Source organism: Triticum urartu, chromosome 3A (assembly GCF_056163025.1).
Source record: "Triticum urartu cultivar PI428250 chromosome 3A, HENAU_Tu73, whole genome shotgun sequence".
In the NCBI taxonomy this organism is placed as follows: Eukaryota; Viridiplantae; Streptophyta; class Magnoliopsida; order Poales; family Poaceae; genus Triticum; species Triticum urartu.
In genome coordinates this window covers 653,623,975-653,636,315 of record NC_141875.1, presented here as the reverse complement: position 1 = coordinate 653,636,315, position 12,341 = coordinate 653,623,975, and positions in this window count along the sequence as shown.

Below are 12,341 nucleotides of genomic sequence, written 5' to 3'. Positions count from 1 at the left end.
AGTTTAGGAATTCTTTTACTTCCCAGTCTCCTCATCGCTCTGGTAAGGCATCCTGACGTAGAGTTTTGACTCTTCTCTTCTCAAATTTCACTAAAAAAAAATTTAGGATCACGCGGGTATCTTGGAATCGTTCCGATGGTTTTATGATGAGAACATTGTCTTGGTGCCTCCTGTCAGGGGTTTAGTGGAGGTGTCCCGGGGAGTTGAGCTCTGAGGTGTTGTCATCATAATTTTATCGTTGCAGTTCTGGAATACCTGAGTTTAGTACGCCGACATCGAAAATCTCTTCTATGCAGTTCGTTGGTGAGATAACCTCGACGCCACCCAGTACTGGGGCGGGAGTTCGGGAGTATCGCCATAACTTGTATAACGGATGCTTTTCGAAGGTTGAGGTAGATGGTTTCCGAAGGTTTCTTGGTTATGTGTTGAAGGATGGATACAGCTGGATGTAGGATTTGCTAGATTTGGGTGAGATATTATGCTTCCCCTGTATCCCCAACACCTGATTGCATAACCGGAAAGGTTCGGTAGTTTCATAGGTGGGAATTCTAGTAGCTCTAGTTCTTCTTCCACGAATATTGGTTTGAGATTGGGATTTCTTACCGATTATTCGTTCTTGATCCGTACCTTGTTGATTTATGTCTCTACCTTAATTCTAAGTGGCTTCTCAATTTATGGATATGTGACCATTTCAAGAGGAATGCATTCGTTCATTTTGTTCGGATGTGAAGACAATATGTTGCAATTTTCATTCCGTTGGATTCAGTTTCAATATTTGTCTATCAATGTGCTAATGAGTGGTCAACCTATTCAGGATGGCTCCTCCAACACGCATGACTCCGAATCCTGATCCGCCACCACCTCCACCTCCTCCGGAGGCATGGCAAGTTGTGATGGCCGCAACCAATGCAAACACACAGTTGATCATGCAAATTCTTCAAGAGCGCAATCAAGGCAACCAAGGGAATCAAGGCAACAATCAGAATCACTTTGCTACACTCAACCAGTTCCTTGCTAACGGGCCAAAGACTTTCAGCAATTGTGTTGAGGCAACCGATGCTGACGATTGGCTAGTGGATCTGTGCAAGCATTTCGAGTGCAGTAACGTCAGGCCTGAGGACTTTGTTAAGTTCGCTTCCTTCCAAATCAAAGATCAAGCTGCAGAATGGTTCTAGCAGTACAAGGACTCCAGAGGTGGACGTGTTATCACTTGGGATGATTTCCGTCGAGATTTCCGAGCTCATCATATTCCTCAGAGCGTGGTTGAAAGCAAGCGTGAGGAATTCCGCAATCTAAAGCAAGGCTCTTTGTCTGTCTATGACTATAACAAGTTGTTCCAGAAGCTCGCCCGCTTTGCCAAGTAGGACGTCCCTGATGAGAAGAGCATGATATATCAGTTCAGGGGTGGTCTCAGAGAAAAAATCCAGCTAGCTCTTGTTCTCTTTGAGCCTTTGAGGTACGATGAGTTCTACAACATGGCATTGAAGTAAGAGGCTGCTCAGCTGAGGTGTGATGCTTCCAAGAAGCGAGTCAGAGATGTTACTCCTTCTTCCTCTACTCAAGTGGCCAAGCAGCAGAAGTATTGGCTTCCTCCTCCTCCGTTCCGTCAGCCGTATCAGCAGAAGAGCAAAGGTGACAGTGGTTCTTCCCACCCACCCAACCCTGGCTTTCAGAACAAGAATTCGTCTCAAGCTCCAAGATCGAGTGCTCCGTATCACCTTCCGCTTTCAGAGGTCACATGCAACAAGTGCCAACAGAAGGGTCACTATGCCAACAAGTGTTTCAACCAGAGGCGTCTTCCTCCTCCTCCTCCTGTGAGATCAGCAAGTACAACTGTGGTCAAGCATAACCCCAAGTACGCCAAGGTCAACTTGCTGAATGCAGCTCAGGCAGAGGACTCTTCAGATGTGATCATGGGTAACCTTCCTGTTAATGACATTCCCGCAAGAGTTCTTTTTGACACTGGTGCATCCTTATCATTTTATCGAAGCCTTTTGCATCCATGCATGATGTGCATACTATTGATTTGCCTAAGCCGATAGCGGTTTCTTCTCCGGGTTTGTTCATGAACACCAAAATGATGGCTCCGGATGTTACTATCACATTGGGCGACTACAAGTTTTTTTTCTTCTCCTATGGTTCTTGGTAACTCGGATATTGATCTTATTCTCGGAATGGATTGGCTTACCAAGCACAAGGCTCAGCTTGATTGTGCTGCAAGGCAGATTCAATTGACTCATTCGTCTGAGGATGTAATTGTCTTTGCCGCTCGTGATGATACCATCCGCCTGTTTTCTCTCAATGAGAAGAGTGAACTGGATGCTATCTCGCAAATTCCAGTCATTTGCGAATATCAAGACGTCTTTCCAGAAGAGCTTCCAGGAATGCCTCCGCACCGGCCAGTTGAATTCGTCATTGATCTTGAGCCTGGCACGGAACCTGTTTGCAAACGTCCTTACAATCTCAGACCTGAAGAGTTGAAGGAGCTGAAGAAGCAACTCGATGAGCAAGAGAGAATGGGTCTCATCCGGCCTAGTTCTTCTTTGTGGGGTTGTGGTGTTCTTTTTGTGAAGAAGAAGGATGGAACATACCAACTTTGTGTTGACTACCGTCCATTGAACAAGAAGACCATCAAGAACAAATACCCACTTCCCAACATCAATGAGCTGTTCGAACAACTCAAAGGTGTCCAAGTATTCTCCAAGCTGGATCTCCGCATGGGTTATCATCAGATTCGTATCCGTGAGCAAGATATTCCCAAGACGGCTTTCAGGACAAGTTTTGGTTCATATGAATACACTGTCATGTCTTTTGGCCTTGTCAATGCTCCTCCGACGTTATCTCGCATGATGAACTTCATCTTCAACGCCTACACCAATGACTTCGTTTTGGTCTATCTCGACGACATTCTGGTTTTCTCGAAGAACAAGAAAGATCATGCCAAGCATTTGCGTTTGGTTCTTGATAAGCTAAGGGAACATCAGTTCTGCGCCAAGTTCTCCAAGTGTGAATTTTGGCTCGATGAGGTTCTTTATCTTGGTCATATCATCTTTGCCAAGGGTATTGCCGTGAATCCTGAGAAGGTGTCTGCAATTGTGAATTGGGAACCTCCTCAGAACGTGAAGCAACTCCGCAGTTTCCTCGGTCTCGCAAGTTATTGACGAAGATTCATTGAAAACTTTTCTAAGATCACGAAGCCTCTCTCTAATCTTCTCCAGAAGCACGTCAAGTACGTTTGGTCTCCGGAGTGTGACATTGCTTTCAACACTTTGAAAGAGAAATTGATCACTGCTCCAGTTCTGACTCCGCCTGATGAATCCAAGCCGTACGAGGTCTTTTGTGATGCCTCTCTCCAAGGTCTTGGCGCAGTATTGATGCAAGAGAAGAAAATTGTTGCTTATACCTCTTGCCAGTTGAAGCCTAATGAGAAGAACTACCCCACTCATGATCTCGAGTTGGCGGCAGTTGTGCATACTCTTTTGACTTGGAAATATCTTCTATTGGGAAGAAAAGTGGACATTTTCACTGATCACAAGAGTCTCAAGTACATCTTCACTCAGCCTAATCTCAACCTCAGGCAAACTCGATGGGTCGAAATGATTCAAGAGTATAATCCGAGTATCGAGTATACTCCAGGCAAGGCCAATGTGATTGCTGACGCATTGAGCAGAAAAGCTTATTGCAACAGTCTGATTCCCAAGCCTTATCAACCCGAGCTTTGTGAAGCTTTCCGCAAACTTAATCTGCAAGTTGTTCCTTAAGGTTTCTTCGCTAACCTTCAAGTCTCTCCCACCTTGGAAGACCAGATTCGCCAAGCCCAGCTTCTTGATGCTATGGTGAAAAAGGTGAAGATTGGGATTGCCAAGAGTCAGCCCAAGTACAAGTGCTACCGCCTTGATGACAAGGACACTCTCTTCTTCGAGGATCGTATTGTTGTACCTAAAGGTGACCTCCGTAAAGTGATCATGAACGAGGCTCACAATTCTCTCCTCTCCATCCACCCTGGGAGCACGAAGATGTATCAGGACCTCAAGCAAGCTTATTGGTGGACTCGAATGAAGCGCGAGATTGCTCAATTCGTGAATGAATGTGATATCTGCAGAAGAGTGAAGGCAGAACACCAAAGGCCAGCTGGTCTCCTCCAACCTTTTGCCATTCCAGAATGGAAGTTTGACCACATTGAAATAGACTTCGTGACTGGGTTTCCAAAGTCCAAGCGTGGCAATGATGCTATATTCGTTGTCATCGACAAACTCACTAAAGTGGCTCACTTTCTGCCTATCAAAGAGTCAATCACTGCAGCTCAATTGGCGGAACTCTATACCTCTCGTATTGTCTCTCTGCACGGTATTCTACAAGTGATCTCTTCAGACCATGGCAGCATCTTTACATCCAAGTTTTGGGATTCTTTTCAGAAGGCCATGGGCACCAACATCCACTTCAGCACAGTTTTCCATCCTCAAACTAGTGGTCAAGTCGAGCGTGTCAACCAGATTCTTGAAGATATGCTCAGGGCTTGTGTGATCTCCTTCGGCATGAAGTGGGAGGATTGTCTTCCTTATGCTGAATTCTCCTACAACAACAGTTTTCAAGCAAGTTCGGGCAAGGCCCCATTTGAAATTTTGTATGGCAGGAAGTGCTGTACCCCTCTTAACTGGTCTGAAACCGGTGAATGTCAGCTTTTGGGTAATGACTTAATCACAGAGGCAGAGGAAATGTGCAAAGTCATTCGAGATAACCTCAAAGCAGCCCAATCCCGCCAGAAGAGCTACTATGATAGTAAGCACTGTGATTTGGCTTTTGAGATCGGAGATCATGTTTACCTCCGTGTCTCTCCTATGAAAGGTACTCGTCGCTTCGGTATCAAAGGGAAGCTTGCCCCTAGATACGTGGGACCTTTAAAGATTGTCAGCAAGAGAGGCGACCTCGCCTATCAACTCGAGCTTCCTTCAAACTTTGCCAATGTTCATGACGTGTTCCATGTCTCTCAGCTTCGAAAGTGCTTCAAGACTCCTGACCGCACCGTCAACTTCGAGGACATTGAGCTCCAAGAAGATCTCTCTTATCGTGAGTACCCAGTTGCTATTCTTGAAGAGACTGAACGCAAGACTCGCAACAAGTCAATCAAATTTCTCAAAGTCAAGTGGTCACACCATTCCGACCGTGAAGCTACCTGGGAACGCGAGGATCACCTCCGTTTTGAGTACCTGGCATTCTTTCAGTCCTAGATCTCGGGACAAGATCCTTTCGTAGTGGTGGAGTGTTGTAACACCCCGGATGTAACTTTCCCAATTTGTACTCCAACTCTTGCTGTTTTCGGCGTTAAGTTATATTTATTTCCTCGGGTTCGGGTTTTGTCTCCGTGTGTTGTTTTCTTTGTCATGCATCCCATATCACGTCATCATGTGCATTGCATTTGCATACGTGTTCATCTCATGCATTCGAGCTTTTTCTCCGTTGTCCGTTTTGCATTCCGGCGCTTCGTTCTCCTCCGGTGGTCATTTCTAACTTTCTTTCATGTGTGGGGATTAAACATTTCCGGATTGGACCGAGACTTGCCAAGCGGCCTTGGTTTACTACCGGTAGACCGCCTGTCAAGTTTCGTATCATTTGGACTTCGTTTGATACTCCAACGATTAACCGAGGGACCGAAAAGGCCTCGTGTGTGTTGCAGCCCAACACCCCTCCAATTTGGCCCAAAACCCACCTAACTCTACTCCATCATCTAGAGCGTTCGATCACAATCGCGTGGCCGAAAACCGCACCTCATTTGGACTCTCCTAGCTCCTCCTATGCCTATATATAGACCTCTCCCGAAATTTTCAGATCTCTCCACCCCTAACCCTAGCTCCTCCTCCTCCTACCGCGCCGGACGTGTCCGTTCCGGCCGGACAAAGCTACCGCTGCCGCCCGTGGTGAATCGGCTCGTGCCACGTGGCCGCCGGCCGCCTCCCACCGACGCCGGCCCGCCAGGCCCAGGCGGGGCCCTCCCCGGTCCGCTCCAGGCCGCCGCCGCCCCGCAGGCTCCCCGACGCTCGCGCCCTTCGCCGCTTGCCCGTGCCGCCTTCGCCGCCTCCAGCCGCCTCCAGCCACCGCCGCCTCGCCGCCTCCACCCGGCGCCGCCCCGCCGCCCGGTGCGCGCCGCCTCGCCGCCCCGGAACCGCACCCCTCCGTCGCCTCTCCGTCTCCATCCACCGGATCCGGCCACCTCCGGCGTCTTCGACGAACTCCGGTGAACAGGGCATCTCAGGCGAGCTCGGATCCCACCTCGGTTCGCGGGCGTGAACAGTGAACCCTAGATCCGAGGTCGTTTTTTCTTCTAACTCCCGAAATTCCAGATCCAAGTTGCCATGTTCATGTCCCCGTAACTTTGCATCCGTAGCTCCGATTCATGCATATAGCATATCAAAATGTTCATCTCAGAGAGTACATCATTTCATTCCATTGCATCATTTTCATTTGAGTTCATCTTGATGCCCGAAATGCTGTTAGAAGAGGGCTACTTGAGATAATTGCCAGATCTGCTACTCCGTTTAGGTTTTTGTCATTTTTGCCATGATTAATGTGTGCATGATATGCCATGATGCTCTACATATGTTTTGTTAAGGGTTTTGTCATATTTCCAGAGGTGCAACCCATGTATTTTTGTGATGTGTGTGGTGACTAGTGCAAGCTTGCAAAGTGGTGCACTTGCTAATTTTGTTTTCAGGGACTTAGAAATTCCACTAAGTCCTTGATCTGTTTATCTCATGATGCCTTATGTCCATGTTGTTTCCTAGAGATCCGTGCCTCTTTTGAGGATGATCATTAAGGATGTTTTGTTAATCTTGTAGTGCTCTATCCATCCATGTCTTTGTTTGCAATTATGGAGCACCCTAGCTTGAGTCAATCGAGTTCTACTTTAGCTACTTTGTGAATCTGGGCAGATTGTCAACTTGTTTGCATTTTTGCCGATGATGTTGTAGTTGATCAGTGCATGCTATCCTTTTGTTCTTGCCATGTCTAGCTTGCATTTTGTGCCTTCTTAATGGGTGTATGCTTGTCTTGCCATGACTTGCACCGTAGTGGGTGCATCGAGCTCGTAAACATGCCTACTTGAGTTATGTTTCAGCATGTGTCAGTTTTCACTAAGACTGTGATCTGATTATGTTTTTGCTATGTTCACATGCTTGCAATTGTATTTTCTGATCCCTTTTGGCTCAAGGTCACTAAGGGACTCTTGTTAATCTCTATGAGTAGCTCCATGCCATGCTTTAGTTTGCCATGTTCAGGTCCTGTAGCTTGTAGTTTTGTTGCTCCGAAGAGTGCTACCTGATCTGAAATTCCAGACAAGTGTTGATTTCACTAAGTCTGAGATATGTTTGTCATATGCATTTTTGCCATGCTTGTTTGAACCTGTTAATGGATGATTTGGTCGTAGCTCGGTGCTAGACTTTTGTTAAGCATCTTGAATGCATCCCTGCCATGTATTTTGTTGCCATGTTTGGGTGCTGTAGAATGTTCATCTCATTGCATTTAGATGGCTACTTGCTGTAAATCGCAGACCGGTGCCAATTTTGAATCGCAGACCATGTTTGGGCGTTCTTTATATCGTTTTCAAGCGATTTCATCTCATCTTTTCAGTGGCACACTTGGATTTCCAAGTTGAGGCCAGGTCCATGCATTTTCTGTCATATCTTGCATTTTGCATCCCGCATCGCATTCCGCATAGCATATCGTCATTGCATCATATTGATTGGTCCTTGCACGTGGTTGATTGTGCCCTTGTTGCTTGTTTGTCTTGTTTGGGTAGAGACGGGAGACGAGTTCGCTAACGAGGAGCCCGTTGAGTTTGCTTTCGAGGATCCAGTCAACTCTGACAACTGTGTAGGCAAGATGATCATACCCTCGAAATCACTACTATCTTTGCTATGCTAGTTTGCTCGCTCTTTTACTATGCCAATGCTACGATGCCTACCACTTGCTTTCAAGCCTCCCAAATTGCCATGTCAAACCTCTAACCCACCATGTCCTAGCAAACCATTGATTGGCTATGTTACCGCTTTGCTCAGCCCCTCTTATAGCGTTGCTAGTTGCAGGTGAAGATTTAAGGCCGTTCCTTGTTTGGAACTTTTATTTACTTGTTGGGATATCATTATATTGCTATGTTATCTTAATGCATCTATATACTTGGTAAAGGGTGGAAGGCTCGGCCTCTCGCCTAGTGTTTTGTTCCACTCTTGCCGCCCTAGTTTCCGTCATATCGGTGTTATGTTCCCGGATTTTGCGTTCCTTACGCGGTTGGGTTATAATGGGAACCCCTTGATAGTTCGCCTTGATTAAAGCTTTTCTAGCAATGCCCAACCTTGGTCTTATCATTCGCCACCTAGCCTTTTCTTTTCCTTGGGTTCTGCAGACTCAAGGGTCATCTTTATTTTAAACCCCCCCGGGCCAGTGCTCCTCTGAGTGTTGGTCCAACCGAGCGATGTCTGGGGCTACCAGGGGCAACTCTGGGCTGGCCTACCCGACGTCTTACTCATCTGAGTGTGCCCTGAGAACGAGATATGTGCAGCTCCTATCGGGATTTGTCGGCACATTCGGGCAGTGTTGCTGGTCTTGTTTTAACCTGTCGAAGTGTCTTAAAGAACCGAGATACCGAGTCTGATCGGAACGTCTTGGGAGGAGGTCTATTCCTTCGTTGACCGTGAGAGCTTGTCATGGGCTAAGTTTGGACTCCCCTGCAGGGATTTGAACTTTCGAAAGCCGCGCCTGCGGTTATGGGCAGATGGGAATTTGTTAATGTCCGGTTGTAGATAACTTGAACCTTAACTTAATTAAAATGAATCAACTGAGTGTGTTACCGTGATGGCCTCTTCTCGGCGGAATCCGGGAAGTGGACATGGTGTTGGAGTAATGTTTGCGCAGGTTTCTCTCTAGTTTTCTCGCTCGCGCTTTGCCTCCTCTTCTCGCTCTCTTTTGCGAATAAGTTAGCCACCATACTTGTTAGTCGTTTGCCGCAGCTCCACATATTTACCTTGCCTTACCTATAAGCTTAAATAGTCTTGATCGCGAGGGTGCGAGATTGCTGAGTCCCTATGGCTCACAGATTACTATTACACCAGATGCAGGGCCTGATGTTTCCGCTCCAGGTGACGCGCTTGAGCTCAAGTGGGAGTTCGACGAGGACTCTCAACGTTACTATGTTTCCTTTCCCAATGATCAGTAGTGGTGCCCAGTTGGGGTGATTGGGACCTTGTCGCTTGTTGGGTTCTCTTTTATTTTGGCGTCGTAGTCGGGCCATGAGTGTTTGGATGATGTAATGTTATTTATGTACTTGATTGACATGGCGAGTGTAAGCCAACTATGTTATCTCCCTTTTATGATTTATATTACATGGGATGTTGTGAAGATTACCTAACTTGCGACATATGCCTTCAATGCGATTATGTCTCTAAGTCGTGCCTCGACACGTGGGAGCTATAGTCGCATCGAGGGTGTTACAATTATAAAGGAGCTCTACAGGTGTCTCCAAAGGTGAATGTTGGGTTGGCGTATTTCGAGATTAGGATTTGTCACTCCGATTGTCGGAGAGGTATCTCTGGGCCCTCTCGATAATGCACATCACATAAGCCTTGCAAGCATTACAACTAATGAGTTAGTTGCAAGATGATCTATTACGAAACGAGTAAAGAGACTTGCCGGTAACAAGATTGAACTAGGTATTGAGATACCGACGATCAAATCTCGGGCAAGTAACATACCGATGACAAAGGGAACAACGTATGTTGTTATGTGGTCTGACCGATAAAGATCTTCGTAGAATATGTAGGAGCCAATATGAGCATTCAGGTTCCGCTATTGGTTATTGACCGGAGACGTGTCTCGGTCATGTCTACATTGTTCTCGAACCCGTAGGGTCCGCACGCTTAAGGTTTCGATGACAGTTATATTATGAGTTTATGAGTTTTGATGTACCGAAGTTAGTTCGGAGTCCCGGATGTGATCACGGACATGACGAGGAGTGTCGAAATGGTCGAGACATAAAGATTGATATATTGGACGACTATATTCGGACACTGGAAGTGTTCCGGGTGATTTCGGAGAAAACCGTAGAGCCGGAGGGTTACCAGAACCCCCCCCCCCCCGGGAGAAGTAATGGGCCATATGGGCCTTAGTGGAGAGAGAGGGGCAGCCAAAGGTGGGCTGCACGCCTCCTCCCCCCTGGTCCGAATTGGACTAGGAGAGGGGGGGGCGGCGCCCCCCTTTCCTTCTCCCTCCCCACTTCTTTCCCCCTCCTAGTAGGAGTCCTACTCCTACTAGGAGGAGGACTCCTCCTTGTCGCGCCATAGGGGCCGACCGGCCTCCTCCCCTTGATCCTTTATATACGGGGGCAGGGGGCACCCCTAGACACACAAGTTGATCCACGTGATCATATTCTTAGCCGTGTGCGGTGCCCCCTTCCACCATAATCCTCGATAATATTGTAGCGGTGCTTAGGCGAAGCCCTGCGACGGTAGTACATCAAGATCGTTACCACGCCGTCGTGCTGACGGAACTCTTCCCCGACACTTTGCTGGATCGGAGTCCGGGGATCATCATCGATCTGTGCTAGAACTCGGAGGTGCCGTAGTTTCGGTGCTTGATCGGTCGGGCCGTGAAGACGTATGACTACATCAATCGCATTGTGCTAACGCTTCCACTGTCGGTCTACAAGGGTACGTAGATCACACTCTTCCCTCGTTGCTATGCATCACCATGATCTTGCGTGTGCGTAGGAAATTTTTTGAAATTACTACGTTCCCTAACAGAGCTGGCTTGGAGCGGCGAGTTGCTAAACCACCCGCCAGCTTGGATCAATCACTTGCTCCTTTGCGTCCAACGTGCAGCCTCGCCTATGGTAATGACGACTTGGAGCAGCGAGGAAGGTGGGAAAGCGCATTTTCTCCCTTGGTGTTTTTGGTAATTCATGTCAACATACATGTTGTTGGACAAATGTTTTCCTCAAGTATATTTCAAGAAAGGTTTAACATAGGCAAGTAGAAGGATGGAGTTGTGGACCCCTCAAACTACTAAGGAACAATTTTGGCAAAGCTTCAAGACTCTACATTTTTAGTTGAGTGATCAAAGATCACATTGAATCCATAAGAAAGCCAATACTATTAAAAGTGGGTGAGGTTTTGATCATGAGTCATTTGCTCAAGTGCTTTGGGATATTGCTCGAAAAACCCTCAACCACACTCTCACAACTCTATCTGTCCAAAACCCTAAAGTCATTCTCGGTCCCACCGATTCATTCCTATTTGGACCCACCGAGATAAACTTGACAGAGCCATTGCCTAAACCATAGAAACTTGGTTTCACCGAGATGACATTCGGTCCCACCAAAGTGCGCATGCCAATATTCTGTAACCCATTGTTTTCATTTCAGAATTTCCAAGTGAAATCAATCGGTGTCACTAAAGCAAGGAAAGTTCTTAGGTCATCATCATTCGGTCCCACGGAGTGGATTCATCTGGTCTCACAGAAATGCCTAAAGTTCAAACCTTTTACACTGGTCGGTCTCACCGAGTGGTTTCACCCGGTCCCACCGAGTTGTGCATAAAGGTATGTAATGATTAGATTTTTGGTGAAGGCTATATATACGCCATCCACACCACCTACTCTCAGAGAGAGCAACTAGGACGAAATTATGACTTCCCGTATCATTTTCTGAGAGAGAACGACCTACACTTATGTTGAAATCAAGGGGATTCCACCGCAACCTTTGATCCTTGATTTCTAGCCCCCTTAAGTTGCTTTCTACTCCAATCCTCTCCTACTAACATGCCAAATCTGTGAGAGAGTGTTTGAGTGTTGAGGAGACTATCTTTTGAAGCACAAGAGTAAGGAGTTCATCATCAACAACATCTATTACCTTTTGGAGGGTGATGTCTCATAGATTGTCTAGTGTCACTTAGGAGCCTCCAAATATTGTGGAGTTGAACCAAGGAGTTTGTAAGGGCAGATGCCATGATGACATAGATCGCCTACTTCGTGAAGATCTACCCCGAGTGAGGCTAGTCCTTCGTGGACAGAAGCCATGATGACATAGACAAGGTTGCTTCTTCGTGGACCCTTCATGGGTGGAGCCCTCCATGGACTCGCCAGCCCTTAACCTCCGTGAGTTGAAGTATCCGTCAATGTGTATGTACGGTAGCACCACCTATCGAAACCACACCAAAAATCACCATGTCTTCATTGTGTTTGATCTTCTGATCTCTACCTCCTGTTACTTTCTTGCACTTGTATGTTGTTCTTTATCCGTTTCCCATACTCTACATATGCATGTGTAGGAAGTATTGGTTGTCATTTAACTTGTGCTA